The following is a 14,296-nucleotide window of genomic DNA, read 5'->3' as shown; positions in this document are numbered from 1 at the left end:
TAGTAAAAATACTCCTAAAAATAATATTATTCAAAAAAAGTCACTAGTTACTGCCCAGCTCTGCTCATTGGTAGCTTTGTAATGTGTTACTCTTCATTTATCATTCTGAACATACAACCATTACTCAACTAGCTGACACACAGTTAAGACAGCGTATCGTCGCCATTGTAGACAGAAAAAAAGTAAATAAATACATGAATACATTTCAGAAATTTCACTCAGAAACTTCCTAGAAAAACCCTAGATATGTGTGAGTTCCAAAAGTCAAAAATGTGCAAGAATAAAGTCTGACATTTTTAGATTAATCTCAGAAATGACCTCATACATGCAACAGATTCGTAGTCAACATCAAACCTACTTCTTCTAGTCCACATTTGAAGTGTAACTATAGCCCCCAAATTAACTTTTGTTTGAGAAAAACAAAAGTTAATTTCTAATAAATTTATATCTAATCAAGTTCATGAAGCTGCTATCTTTATGTTTCTTGGCATTGTTGTGTAGATTAGTTTAAAATATTTTATTTTTTTTTTTTGTTCCCCACCAGGGGGTCCTTTTTGTGGGCTCCAGTGTCCCTCCTATCATAGCAGGCTGACAGGAAAGGGGGAAGGAGAGGGGGGAAGACATGCGGCAAACGTCGTCGGGTTCGATTACCGGACCCGACGACCTTTGCGTCGAGGACTGAAGGCCTCCAAACGTGGGGCGCGCCAGCCTCTACGCCACCGGAGCATGCCCCAGATTAGTTTAATATTTTGACTGTGTCAGTCTGACTGCAGTGCTCAGGAAGTGAGGTGTGACTTGTTACGATTTGTTGCTACTCGCTCTTTTGAAAAAAAAAGCGGGGTGCCTGAGACGTTGTTAAATGACAAAGTAAATCCCCACTGCTTGTCCCCACATTAGGCCCCGCCCCCTGTGAGTCTGGACGGAGGGAGGGTTGTGCTTTCACTGGTGGGGGGTTATTTATACCTTAAAAACAGCTGTGATTTGCTGTGACCAAACTAACCCCCATTAGCACCACAAGCTAATGACAACGTATTTATCTGCACTTTGAACTTTCAAACAAGGGCAAACGTGTTCACCAGAACAGGCTGCGTTGTAGGATTTGTTGTAAGATTTATTGCGGTAAATTTCACTAATTAACAGTTAGGGAGCATCAACAAACAAGAGCATCTTTTTTCTTTTTTCTTTTTTCATGTTTCTGCCTTTATAGAATTACACAAACCGTCAAAGTCTTGTTTTGCTGCAGATTTAAAAACTCTGTCACTATAGGAACTATGGGGTAATTTAATAATAAATGGAGTGGTCAGTCGTATGTCTAAATATTGTACTCAAGTGAAAGTAAACAGTAGCTGTACAAGAAATGACTCAAGTAAGAGTTTAAAAAAGTATTTGTGTAAAAGTCTACTCAAGAACAGAGTAACTGATCAAATTATCAATCATTTAGTATTTAAAAATTACATCATCACACAGACCAAAAGATAAGCTTAAGTGAAAATTTTGGTATCTTAAGGATGAAAATGACAATAATTCATATAACTAACAAAAAACAACAAAATAAGGCAACAGTTTCTTTCAATGTAAAGCTTCAGAAATTTTAACAAAATCTGCAGCTGTGTGTCTGCATCTGGTGACGTTTTGGTTACAACATGTTTGTTCTTCATTCAGTGGGTATAGAATGCAGAAATTTTACTCAAATAAGAGTAAAAATACTTCACAATAAAATGACAAAAGTAAAAGTAAAAAGTACAGCGTAGTAAAAATACTCCTAAAAGTACAATTTTTTCCAAAACATTACTCAAGTAAAGATAATCCATCCATCCATCCATCCATCCATCCATTTTCTTACACCCTTCTTCCCTAATGGGGTCGGGAGGGTTGTTGGTGTTTATCTCCAGCTGCGTTCCGGGCGAGAGGCGGGTACACCCTGGACAGGTCGCCAGTCTGTCACAGGGCAACACAAAGACATACAAGACAAACAACCATGCGCGCACACACTCACACCTAGGGAGAATTTAGAGAAACCAATTAACCTGACAGTCATGTTTTTGGACTGTGGGAGGAAGCCGGAGAACCCGAAGAGAACCCACCATGCACAGGGAGAACATGCAAACTCCATGCAGAAAGACCCCGGGCCGGGAATCGAACCCAGGACCTTCTTGCTGCAAGGCAGCAGCTCTACCAACTGCGCCACTGTGCAGCCCTCAAGTAAAGATAATTGAATAAAATGTAACTAGTACCTACCCAACTCTGTGTAATACTATAATATCAATGCAAAGTCAAACACAACAAGTAAAGAGACTCAAACAGAAAAACGAATTCAAGAGGCAGCTTTGTACCTTGCAGCTCTATATGGTGCTTAAAAGACCTTTTCAGAAAAGACGGAGCATCCAGCGTCTGTTCTCTTGTTGAAAGATTAACCAGCTCTTTAGCACTTCAACGTGTAAGTTGCTCTACAGCGAGGAGACAAGAAGTGCCGACAAATGACGATTCTTGTACACAAACGGGCATCAAGGACAATCTTGAGTACTCATCCATCAGGGTTTCCTTTGTAGACTCAGGTAGTCTGGCAGCCGGGTCATCGGTCAGCGTCTGGTTTACACCTCTCGCTCTCTCCGTTCCAGCCAGGAGTGGCCCGACTCCTGAGAGGTCAAGGTATTGATCTGGGTCTTAGTTGGGAGCCCTTGACCCTGCGCCTCCATTTAAAAGCTATAAAGAAAGCCTCTCTGCTCTCTAATGTTTTCCGCCGACGTGCCAGTGGAGGCGGAGGACACCTGCACTTCGTCAGCGTGTTTAGATTGGGAGCTGTGGCTGATCCGGCCAGCTGGGCCGATCCGGTCTTACATCCAACAACACTTACAACCGCAGAGGGGAAGAGCAACACAAAAAGCCATTCCATTAAGCCTTATTTATGGTCTTTGATGACCAGAGTGAAACTTGCCATCCAGCCCGAACATTAGCTGGATTAATTGATTCAGAGTACTTACGGAGCTCATCTATTGACTAGTGCTAAGACGTTTGTCCGCTGTAAATATTAGGATTAAGAAATTTTTCACCCTGTCAAAACAAAGCTGCTTTTACTGGACTTAATCTTTGGATTCTTGGCTCTTTTGTTTTTGGTTCAAGGCTTACAAATCTCTTCAAAGCTGTGGCATTTTGTTTAGCGTGGATTGCTGTGAAAAAGCATTTCCTCCTCTGACATTCTTCTGATTTCACTTTTTGTCAAGTTTAATTCTTTCAGATCGTCAGAAACGGTTTTCAAATTATGATTTCATTCGTTGAGGGGGGGGGATGCTATGCAAACTGACCTGGCTCTATGTGAATAGAAATGACCTCGTCAAGCTAATGACTGATCCTTCAACCCTCGTTGAAGAGCGTTGGATGTAGCTGGTATTGAGTCCTTTACGTTGCTAGCGAGGAACTGTTGTTTTACTGCAGCCATGCTGGATGGTTTTCCAATGTTTCTAGCACACGACATCGCCTCAAACATGTTACTCCAAACTTTGAGTAATGAACTACTAAACCTTCATACCATTTATTCAGGCTTTTTTAAAGCTATTCTCATTAATGCGAACAATTTTCCTGCTGCATAACCCATGTGTGCTCGAGCCTAAGGTCACAAACTAACATGTTCATTTACAATTTTCTGCTAGGAAACAGAATTCATGACCCATAAATGACCAGGCCATCGTCCAGGTCCTCAAGAAGCCGGGAAGGAATATCATTCTACCACCACCATGGATGTAGGATGTTGTTTCTCTGAAATGTTCGTTCACATCAATTGTAACAAATAACCTGAAACAAAAAAAATCACTTTTGTCTCAAAATAAAAAGACAACAATGCGCAGAACTGACCAATATTCTCATGCATGTCACACCACAATAATAATAGAGGAAGGAGAATAGATGTTAAAATAAATCAATTTGTGTTTTGATGAAAGAGCAGAACGTCTTAGGGTGAATGCTAATGCTTTTAAAAAAAAAAGTGTCCTGTTCATCAAGTGGAATTTTAAGGCTTTTGCAATAATACTCTCACTCTATAAAGCAACAATAAATGGACAACAATCCATTTTGCTTTTCTGCGAGAGTCACATTTACCTATTAACACTCACAAAGCTGCTTTCACTGCACAGCTTGGTGTTAAGTATCTTACCCAGGGGCAGGAGGAAGCTGGAATCGAACCTACAACCTTACGATCACAAGACAACAATAGAGAGAGAGATATTTGCCGCGCTGCTTCCCAACCTGCTGGCAGATTTTCCTCTGCTGTGGAAACTCTTAACAGAACGACCTTGTATCTGGGATTGTTTCTAACTCTGCTAACAACAGAAAAGAATCAACTGGGCCACACCCTGGACGAGTCAAACTCAGGTCAGTTAAACCTCAGGTGGGTTTTTAGAAAATAATAGCATCATTTTCCCCTTTTCTCATTTCCTAGAATATTCGACCTGTTAACATATTCATTATGTTGCGGGTCATCTGAAATGATCCGACGAGTGATCCTAACGATGGGTGTAATTACAGAGCTCCATAAAAATTGTCCCGCCTGTAAATAAATCCACGAGACGGGATTTTAAAGCAAAGGTCGCCACCACTGCTTCCCGTCACGTAAATGTGTTTATGTTCGACCGGATCGGTTCATGGCTGCTTTACCAAGACGTTCCAGCACTCATCCTCAGTTTACAGCTCCACTCGGACAAAACCAGAGCGAATGATGCTTCAACAGAACACCTTCGATGGATTGAGAAACACAAACAAGCTAAACGAGACTGATTTTAAAGTGGCTTTTAGTCCAACCCAACCCAAAATTACACATCACTATAAAAACGGATTTGGGCCTTCGTAGATTTTTTTTTTTTTTTACACTTAATCAATTTACCTTTAATTTAAATAATCAATAGAATCTTAACTAAAGACAACCTGAAGTTTTTAATTGACGATTTCATTTATTAACCTATAAAAGATATCCAGTCCTTATTATTATTATTTTTTTTTTAGTTTCCTACCCTTTATCCACGTACTTATGGAACTAATTGCTAGGTTTTGTTTGTGTGCCTTGTTTTATTTTTGGTTCTTGTTTTGTCATTTATTGGTTTGTGCTTATTCTCAAAGTACTGTCTCAAGTATGACTTGAATGTCTATGTATGCTGCTCATTGTTTTGTAAAAATCAGTAATAAAAATATATATATATATATCCAGTCCAACACGACTCTATGATCCATGGGAAGAACTTCAAGGCCAAAAGAATATAAAGGTCTTATTGCCAAAACCAAGTAAGTATATGATTTCTAAAGGTCAGCCTGTATGACAAAATGTTACAAGGCTTGGCGAAACAAAGGTAGCACATAGGACGCTGTGATGGGTTTTCTCCACTTTGATTGGCTGCTGATACCGATTTTAAGCTGAATGTCCATTCATTGCATTTTTCTTACGACGCCGTTAAAAACGATTTCTGTTCACATGGCTTTTTGTTCTGTGGAAACTAATAGTCCAGTAGTGTGTTTCTCTTTTAAGGATTACTGATTATAAATATAGAAACCATAAAAATAAAGATTGCAACAATAATGATAATATAAGTAATATTAATCATAAAATATTACAACGTAGGCCATCAAACACCCTATAGCTTCTTTGATGGGCGGCGGTAAGGGAGCCAGATGGGCGCTTGCCCAAAAATGGTTGAGAAACTCGGTTCTAGGGGAAATAAAATGAAGTTATTAGTAAAGGAGAACAGCTGGTGCATCAGGACGGCTGACTGATGAACTGATCATTGGACTTAAATCTAATTGAAGTTCTTTAATGTCTCAGTTTGGTTCCAGACAAGCCCAACAGGCTTTACAGTCTACTCATCCATGTTCAGATTTTTTTTTTTTATTTCTTTTTGTTTTTAGGCTAATTGCCACTGGTCACGGTTGTATAATGCCTGATTATAGCTGTCAATCCTCTCTACTCTTTTACAAGGCAGCCATAAAATTACTTCCAGTTCATGTGCCAGAAGTTTCTGATTGTTTTCACCGAGCTCCACGTCAGACTCGGGGAGGAAACGTCTCACTTAATTCCACAGTCACGTGAAGCACATCTGGGAGATTACTGTAGCTGTGTGTTCCAGTCAACAACCTCCCAGGGGCCCATGCTATTTTAATCCACATTGCATTATTCCAAATGACTGCAAACAATGGCAGCGGATTGGACCTACAACACAGGACTGGGCCCCCCTCTCCGCCCCAAACATTTGCAGAGAATTGGGGAAATGTGAGTTGTCATGTTTAGATTGTAGAGTTCGAGAATGCTTCTAATGTTCAGCAATGAGTTCTTCTGACATCTTGTACTGACGCGGTCTGAAACCTTTTAAAAAATGATTACAGCCACATCAGATCTTTGTTTTCTTCCTAAAGTTTTGTCTTTTCTAACAAACAGTTGAGAGATTGTTTGATGTAAGTAACTGAACACAGCTGGCGTCCAGTTTTCACGTTAGAAATAGTAAAAATGTTCTCTGTTTTTGATTGGAGAGCTCAGCAGAGGCAAAATGTTCTTCAGTTATTCCCCCACTTACCACCAAGCAAAACTGTATAACAGATTAAAAAAAGTTACATCGATTGTATCCTGGGCAGGACGTCACAGTCTCTCCGGTCATTAGAAGCGTTACATCACACCATTTCAAGTCCCCATCAGGGTTTTTGAACATTTACCTGCAAATACAAATAAAACTTGGATAATCTAATCCTCCACCAACGATCCAATATCCACAATGCTCCACAAAGAGATCACGGACAGTAAAGACACCTCTGGCAGAATCCTGTCTCTGCTTGTTGCTTGTGGTTTGATGCCATAACTTCCCCTTGAGGCTACTAGAGAAACCTCTTGTGCTTGTTCTAAACGCCACTGTTTGTGTCTGGACTCGAAGCCAGAGTCAGTCTGCATTGGATGAAGCATCTTCAACTCCTGCATGCAGGCCTCTGGCGCCCCTCAAGGTCGTGTGCTCAGTCCACTGCTGTTCACGCTCATAACACACAGCCGTGCCTCGCAACACAAGGAAAACCTCATCAGTAAACTTGCGGATGTCGCCGAGGTTGTGGGAACTTTTCAAAGAAAAGTTGAGTCAATGTACAGGAAAAAAGTCAAACAGTTAAAGAGCCGATGAGGAGATAACAACCTGGCGTTCAATGTGGACAAGACAATTAGACGATCTTTGACCCCGGTTGAAGAACACCAGGGTCCAGCGGAGACGGCCATTTCTGAGGAAAAGAAATCAAACATTTTCCTCAAAACATTGTTGAGCTGAGAACATGTTGACCACCTCAGTGTGGGACTGTGGTATGGCAGTCCAGACCCAGAGAAGGTAGTGTAGGGAGCTACAAGAATAATCGAGGCGTCCCCCAAAAACTTAGATACACAAGTGCACTCATGCACACACCCACACCCACACCCACACGCCCACCCATGCACACACACACATATTAGTATTAATTAGTACAATGCACTTTTCAGTGAATTTGTTTTTGAAATGCATGTTGTTTGTCGTTGTGGTTTCGCTGTTTTCCTCTTTTTCTGCATGTGTAAAAGCAGACTACAGGGTGTTTTCTTGTATTCTTTTTATCTTTCTTTCTTTCCTCCATCTCCTTTTTTACTATTTAACTTTTTGCCCCACCGCAGTCGTTGTGGGTAAAGTATCCAGCAATTTTACTGGATGCCGGCAAGTAAAAGTAGCGATGCATCATAATAATTGCTCAAGGAAAAGTAAAATGTATGGCGTAGTAAAAGTACTCAAAATTAATTTTTTCCCCAAAAAAAAAGTTATTTAAGAAAACTGAGTAAATGTAGTAATTTCAAGTTTTGGCTGCAGTAGTCAATCTTTTCAGTATTTGGGAACATTGGTTCCAAAAATGTGGGAACTAATGTGAAGGAAAGGCAGCCAGCTCCCTCGACTTTAGTATTTTCATTGGAGAAGAATATTACAGAAAAAGGTTCAGCAAGAAACTCTTCGACACTTAAGCTATTAAACATTTACTGAAGTAACATAATAAATGGCAAGCATAGCTGAAAGGAAGAGAGGTTAAACATTTGGTTGTGGAAACTCTGAAAAGGAGGTTTTAAAATAACAATCAAAATGTCTCAGTACTCTGCTGTGGCCATCTTGTAAGTCCAAATCTTTACCTAAAGTTTAATGGCCGACATGTCATGTCTTGATTGTATAAAGATTTCCGAAGTGGGATTGCCTTTCAAGAGGAAAGGCCGAGTTTGTGCTGTAATCGCTATATAATGAACATTTCGCTGACCTCCATCCACATCTTGGCCCTGTTTTTTTATTTACTCATCTTGCTAAAGGCAATAACTCATTTAAACAGATGGAAAAAGGAGAAGGTCTTTCCAGCTCCTGCAGGGTTTTTGATTTCTCCCAGCAGCTGTCTCGTTTTATAGAAGCATGAAGTCAAGGAATTGGCCATTTGAAATCAATCACACCGGCTGACATTTCCTGCAAACCGCTCTCGGAGCCGGGCGGGGGAGATGGACGGGTACTGTACTCTACAGTGAGACGTTGGTGGTGGACGAGCCGACAGGCTGATGTGCTCTTGTTTATGTCCTCTAATGCCTTCTCCCATTAGTTCCATTCGGACAGTTGTAAGGGGAGCCACAGGAAATTACCTGCAGAAGGAAACTTACTTTAGCAGAGCTCCATTACCTCTGAAATCTACCGTGACTGCATGTGTTCACGTGGCACTTTAGACCATGCTGGGTTTTTAGCATTGGGAATCCTTTAGTAACTTAACTATTAGGTTGAGTTTTCTGATGCATTTGTAAATCAACTGTCTCTCCTCTCTCCACTTAGAGGAGAGAGGATGACCATATCTTTTAGTCTGGTAAAAAAAAAAAAAAAAAAGCGTCTATCAATTATCTAACATGTTTATCCTTAGTGGAGTAGAGAGGGGTGCTGGTGCCTATCTCCAGTGGTCAGTTAGGGCAACCTCAAGTCAGACAGGACAAACAATCATGCATGCACACACACCCTCACACACACACACACACACACACACACGCACACACACATCCTCACACCTAAGAAGAAACCAGTCAACCTGACAGTCATGTTTTTGGACTGTGGGAGGAAGCCGGAGAACCCGGACAGAACCCACTCATGCACAGGGAGAACATGCAAAGACGAACCGGGTCAGGATTCAAACCCACAACCTTCTTGCTGCAAGGCAACAGTGCTACTAACACAATTAATTCAGTTTAATTCAGTTTACAGCCAGCCCATCACGTTGTGTTAAACAGAGGCTGTTTTTAAACGGTGTAAACATACATTTATGATGGCATTATAAACAACAGCAAGAGTTTGCTAAACATTGTAGTCTGAAAATGTTGAATAACTTACATTTATTGATAAATTCTTTCAATAACTTAAATTCTCCCCATAGTGCACTTTTAAACTGACAAAAAAACAACAAAAAAACAATCATTTTGCATATGTAACAGTAAACTCTGTTTAAAAGAAAAGACATGCGTCACTCACCTTGTCCTTGCTTCCCCGTCAGGTCTGTTCTTCTGTAACACAGGAAACACATATGAAAAAATCAGCATAAGCCTTGACACAAACAAAAACAACAACAACAACAAAAAAAGATGTAAAAATAACTTACCTGAACTACCGTCCATCCTCACTGTTTTCGTTTGGATCTGTCTCTGTGCTTCCAAATGTTCCTCCCACAGAGTGATTGTTAAAACCCTCCAACTTCTCCTTGCTTGGAACAAAAATCCTTGAAGCCCAAACTTTCCCTCTTCCGTCCATATTTTATGAGGAGTGTGTTGGTGAGTGTGTCCTTCCCCATTCCGTTCCTCGGTTTGGATTTGACCAGGTTCATTTGTTAGTACAACTACATCAGCGTTGCTTAAAGGCATTGCAAGCAGAGACAGGGTCAATAGGGCAAGTTCACCTAAAGCTTGCCATCTTTGCAATCGAGCACTTCAACCTCTGCCTGGGTGTTCTCCTTGTTTGTTTGTAGATGGTACGCCGCAGCCTGATACTTTGTGTGGAAATTGCCAGAAAAGATTTTCAGAAGTGACAGTAATCAGAGCTGTTGTTCTGCTTGTGACATAATGACAGTTGGACTGAACCCAGTCATAGATTTCCATATCTGGAGTGTTAGCTGGAAGCTTCTATTGGATTTGTCTCCATGCTTCCACCGAGAAGTCTCTGCGCCTGCTTTCCATCTTTCTCTCCGATGGACTTTCCATTTTTGCCTCCTCCGGTGCAATTGTGAAGGTGAGTCCATGACAAAATCACACTGACCGGTGATAAAACACTTTGGTCTGTTAAACTGGCTGCCAGCAGTTGTTCATCTGACGTGGGGATTTCATCAGGCCTCAACAAGCTGGAGATGAGGGAAAGAGAAGACGGCAACATTCCAGCGTGTTCAATGGATTTCTCTTGTTCTGCTGAAACAACATATTGATAATGTTGAATTCTGGCAGAAATGGCATTAGAAACATGAGCTGCACCTTGTTCATTGGATCACAGTACATCTGGTGTAGGATTTCAGCATCATAACATCTATTTTGATCTTTGCTTATTATTTACTTGTTAGACTTCTAGATCTGGGACCTGTTTTCAAATTTTGTACCAGAAGTAAGCAATAGGGAAATGGCATAACAATAAAAGTCCTTGAATCCTTGGAGAAAGTGAAGCTTGGATACGTCGTATACCTGACATATGTGTGAGCGTTTCAGGAACTTCCCTGGAACTGATCTGGCTTTTCCTGGAGCAGGTGTGTACACAGAATTTATTTTCCCCACCAAATGACACTGCGGCCATCTGTGCAAAATCCGAAACCTTTTCTTTGGTATCAGTCCAATGCTCTGTAGAAAACTGGTCAAGGTGGAGGCAACCGGCCTGGGCTGTTTCCCCGTCCAGAAAGGTCGACATGGTCTACAGAATAGCAAACACAGCTGCTTGACAGATGTGATATCTGCTTTCATCGATCACGAGAGAATACTGAGCATCTCCGATATCACTCATAAGGTTTTTGAGCACCAAGGAGCGATTGCAGGATTTATTAATGCAGCCCATTTTATTCGGTGTATGTTTATCTCACTGTCAGTCGATGTGGATCCAATGAGGTGCATATGTTTAGCTCTTTTCTTAGTTTTGTCTCATTTAGTTTTTGATGAATTGAAACCCAGGTTCAATAGCCTCATAGAAGAGAAGGGTGCTCTTGCTCGTTGAGCGCGTATTTCACACTTACAAAATCTGCAGAATGCCTGTGGTGCATCTCCGGTCTGAGAGCGGATCCCTTCCTTAAGTGCGCTCTCATTCTTCCACTCTACTACATTTTATATTTCCATATTTTACCCACTTACTGGAGTTCATTCTACTGCGGTCTTGTCACTTTGGGCTCTGACCGACTACTACGAGTGCTTGTTTGGGTGTGCGCCTGTTTGGGCGGGAACGACAAACAAGAAACGAGGACACTTCCTGTCAATCATCTCTTACTGTACGGAGCTGGGAGATAATCGATAAGTTTAACTCGGAAAGAAAGTCAAAACCGAATAAGCAACTTTAAGTTCAAAAGCAATCCCCAAAAACAGCATGACTTACAAATTTGCAACTGACTTTTTTTTTTTTTTCTAACAGCCTTAAAGTCGCTTGAACTAAGCGGACTTGACAACATTGTCCGTGGTGCTGCTGTTACATCTGTTACAAGTTGGACTAAACCATTGTTCCAATGACAGCGGGGGTGAAACTGAAGAGTTCACTCCTATTTTTCTCTTAGCTGAATGGCATATTCATTTCGGTCTTTGTTTCTTCTGACTTTTCATATCCATATTGCTTAAATACAAAGGTCCCTATTGGGATTTATCTGAGGGGGTCAAATCTATACTTTTCCAAAATCTATGCCCCACCTACTACATAGATTAAAAAAAGTTAGAGGAAACTGAAATGTTGAGAGATAAAAAAAAAAAAAAAAAAAAAAAAAACTCCAGGAATCTGATCTGTTTGGTGTGCATGTCTTCCCCGCTCTCATTACTCACTTCCCTGTCCAACAACTCTCAAATAAGAGCCGCTAGAGCTAATAAAACATGTAAACAACAAACAAAAAGACATGACAGTGAGAAGGATAAAACATCCAAAGGGGTATAAACTTTTTAATATGTACTGAGTTTTGGAATAATCCTGCTCCAAATATCGATGTTGTTGATATTCTTCTGTCAGATGCCTTCACAGTCCCTCGGCCACAAAGGGGCTGGGAAATGAAAACTGCTCCTTTTAAAACGTAAACAGCATCATTTCCTCTGGGAAAAAAAATCTGACCCCACTGGAGGAACATTAACTGGACAAGGTCGCCAGCACAAGCAGTTCGAGAGGGAAAAAAATAAAAATAAATCAAATCTTCATATAGTTTAAGAGTCTTTTAATTCTAACGAGCAGAGAGAGAGAAAAAAACCTGACAGCTTCTCAGATGGTGGATTAGAGGCAAACCAATTAAAGTCCCCATAAGTCACAGTAACGTTCAATTTAATACCACTTTGCTCAGCGACATGACCGAGTCTGATTCATCAGTCATGGAGTAACTGTCTTTAAGCTGCATGTGCTGTAAATAAGAAACAAATAGAAAAACCCTGATCCGTTTCCTCTGTAATTCTAAGCAGCTATTTTGGCAACGAGCTCTAGGTCACACATGATGTGTTCGCTGACATGCGGCTCTACAGAAAAGTCCAGTGCGACTCCCATTCATTAGAAGGCTGAGCTGTCAGCACTCGGAGGAAGGTGGGGCGGGGAGAGGGTTCTGAAGCAGACCACATGGCAGCGTTAGCAGTTTGGAGTGATGGGGAGAATAAAGTCCTCACTGTTCCAGTCTCAACAGTCAGAGAGGACAGAGCCATAAATCCTGCTTCTTGTGTCCACTCGGTTGCCAGAGTCACGTTTTCTGATCAACAATCCACCGACGGGTACTTTTCTGCTCGGCCCAGGAGATCAAATACCTTCTCCTGTGGATGTTCTTCGCAGAGTAACACTCAACACTCCTTTGTCGATCGTTATTTGTGGAGCTTGAGCAAATTTTCAGTTCTTTTAATCTTATGTTTCAAAAAAAGGGGCTTTCAGAAGGCTTTTAAAAGGTTTTGTTTAAAAACCTTGATCTGTTTAGTCCTTATGCCTGATAATGATAAGATGTACCGCTATGGCTTGAGCAGAAACTGCAAAAGACATATCAGATATAACTGAAAAAGCATTATTTTGAGTACAGAAGCACTTTTAGGCTTAATGACTCCCAGGTAAAAGAGTCTAGATGTATAGACTGACTGCAAAGCTACTTGAGTGTCTGAAGGTAAATTCCTAAAGTGTTTCAAGGATTTATATTCAGTTCCATTAGACATCCAAGTGGTAGAGGACAAAGTGCTCAACTCTAGTACTTACCGTAAGTAAAACTATTGATACTAAAGGTTGTTCACTCTGAAGTTTACAAAAATTAAAGTTCTTAAGTACTTGCTTTTGTAAACACTTACAAGCGGCTATACAGAAAGCTGGAGTCGCACAGTATTTTTCTTTACCATAAGAAAAGTAAAGGTACTCGGTCTACTGGGGAAAGTCTCTAAGAGTCGGGGTGATCAAAAGTTATAGGAAGTAAGCTAATGCTAGCTTAGCACCTGAGCAGACATCTCCCAGTAACAAGATACTCAGCAAAAACAGGTGTGCATTTACTGAAGATATGTTGTAACTATATGTGTCTGTAGATATAAACACATAGATGTTACCTTGACTTCTGCTGTTCATGAAAGAGACGCAACAACGCAGCTGCCATCTTCCCTCCTCAAACATGGCCGCCTTTAGCTGAGGGCTATCTGAAATACATTCATTCACACAGATTTCAGTCTACTTTTAAGCAGTTTAATTTGTTGTGAAGTTAGACATATTTCACATATATTACCAATAAGAACTGAGGGTAGAAAAAAAATATGTAGCCGCGTGTCCCCTGCCTATTTGAAATTACCTGAATTTCCAGAATGTCCCTATGTCAACAACAGTAAAAATTATTACTGTGTTCAATATTCTTCACAAGAATTAACAATTTTCTTTCCATATAATGTGGTTTACAGAAACAGCTTTTCACCTAGAAGGTTGCTCAGAAACAGTTTTTTTTTCTTTTCTTTCACTGTAGTCAACAGTACTAGCATGCACTTTGGGAGAGCAATGAACAGCTATCTCTATATTTCTATGACACATGCTGAGTTGGGTTGTTGTAAATTTGTTGTTTCAGTGCATTGTTTTCTTTTTTGGTGCTGTTTTTGTTTTCTAATTGAAACCAC

General features: G+C 40.6%; 1 long non-coding RNA gene across 1 annotated transcript; it reads right to left on the bottom strand.

The window, feature by feature from the left end:
- Nucleotides 1-8,446: 8,446 nt before the first annotated feature.
- On the bottom strand, nt 8,447-10,029 carry LOC122834216. Its single transcript, XR_006371155.1, has 3 exons — nt 9,634-10,029; nt 9,507-9,538; nt 8,447-8,638 (listed from the first exon to the last, which is right to left on the bottom strand). It is a non-coding gene; the product is annotated as an uncharacterized LOC122834216 (long non-coding RNA).
- Between the last annotated feature and the right edge of the window lie 4,267 nt (nt 10,030-14,296).

The sequence above is a fragment of the Gambusia affinis genome, linkage group LG07, assembly GCF_019740435.1.
Source record: "Gambusia affinis linkage group LG07, SWU_Gaff_1.0, whole genome shotgun sequence".
NCBI lineage: Eukaryota > Metazoa > Chordata > Actinopteri > Cyprinodontiformes > Poeciliidae > Gambusia > Gambusia affinis.
Note: the sequence above shows the minus strand (reverse complement) of the source record. Positions and strands in the feature narration are given on the sequence as shown.